This window comes from Echinops telfairi, unplaced genomic scaffold (genome assembly GCF_000313985.2).
Source record: "Echinops telfairi isolate 266 unplaced genomic scaffold, ASM31398v2 ScPeMD7_7424;HRSCAF=8462, whole genome shotgun sequence".
NCBI classification, from domain to species: domain Eukaryota; kingdom Metazoa; phylum Chordata; class Mammalia; order Afrosoricida; family Tenrecidae; genus Echinops; species Echinops telfairi.
The window spans coordinates 7,584,449-7,585,879 of NW_022111324.1; the positions used below are offsets into that span (position 1 = coordinate 7,584,449).

At 46.1% G+C, this 1,431-nt stretch overlaps 1 pseudogene; it reads right to left on the reverse strand.

The window, feature by feature from the left end:
- Positions 1-337, reverse strand: part of LOC123522570 — a 2,702-nt pseudogene extending 2,365 nt beyond the window's left edge.
- Positions 338-1,431: the final 1,094 nt, after the last annotated feature.

Consider the following 1,431-nt stretch of genomic DNA (forward strand, 5'->3'; position numbering starts at 1 on the left):
CAGGGCGCACACCTTCAGCTTGGGCACCTCTTGCACCCGCACGTCATCCGTTATGGTCCCCACGACCACAGCTGTCTTGTTTTCTCGGCCAGGAAGCTTCATCTTCCGGATCATCCGAGAGAGCAACAGGGGCGGCCGGTGGTGCGGCTCATGAACAGTCTCTTCAGCACAACCTGGTTGAAGGTGGAGTTGGTCCGCCGGGCCAGAAACCTGTATAGCTTGACCAGGAGGCGCAGGTGGATGTCCTGGCTCTTGGGTTCCTTGCGACGAACCTTTCGGTGCTTGTTGTGGCGGATGTCAACTCCCATGATGGCGCCTCCTGCTCAGCCAGGTCCGGAAAGAGGGAACTGAATTTAGTTTGGTTTAATGAGGCAGAGTCCCATCTGTAAGGTTTCCTCCCGGAAGTAATGTCACTTGTACTCATATGCCATTCGCTAAAGCTACATGGACATATCTAATTTCAAGTAAGCAAGTAATTTCACGATCATACCATGTGTTCAGAAAGAGAGAGCTGTAATTATTGTGGGCGCTCTGGTGGCTATAACACATGGTATATGGGCATATGTGGTGACTCAAAGGAACCAAATGGATTTAGATCTCCAGAGCACATTAGCCTTATTTCCCTTTTGTGTGGGGCTATTAAACTTCTAAATCCTGAAAATGATAGAAATAGATCAAGTATACTGGACGTGAACCAGGGGCATTTCTTCTATCTTCCTGGCAAAATAAAATAATCCTATGAACGATGATCCTGTAGTTCCCTGGTTGCACAAGCGGATCTAATGGCTATCGATCAATGCTCCAGTGCCAACTCTGAGGGCGGCTGCCATGGCATGCGCGAGGACTTTGAGAAAGATGCAAGTGGAAGAAGAGTGAATGCAACCGATGGCAGAAGCAGGACCCCAGAAGTTGTGCACTGAAATAGCAATAATGGGTTTTTTAAGATGCAAAGTATTGCATTTGGAATTTTAACAAAATGAAATGCATAAGCATATGGTGTGAAACAGAACTACTGAAAATGCTATATTAAAAACCTTTATTGAAATATAACAGAAGCGTCACAAGGGTTTAGTTTAATAGAATTTTTAAAAAGTTAATCTATGTAATCCCTACTCAGCCCCTGGCTGGGGAAACACAACTCCCGTTGTGCCAAGTCCAAGCCACCCATTATCCCTTTGACCAGAGAGCACCCTGTCTCCTGGTTTCCAATACTTTAGATTGATTATCCTCATCACATTTCTAATTACAGGCGGTCCCCACTTGTGAACCTCCGACTTGGGACACTTGGATTTGCACTTCAATATCAGGTAAAATTTCCCTCGCTTTTAAATGATTGAGCCAATCCTTGGGAGCAAGAGGGGCTTTCTACTTCCATAAACCGTTACAGTCTCAGAAACGCACAGGGGCAGTTCTACCCTGTCCTATAGGGTC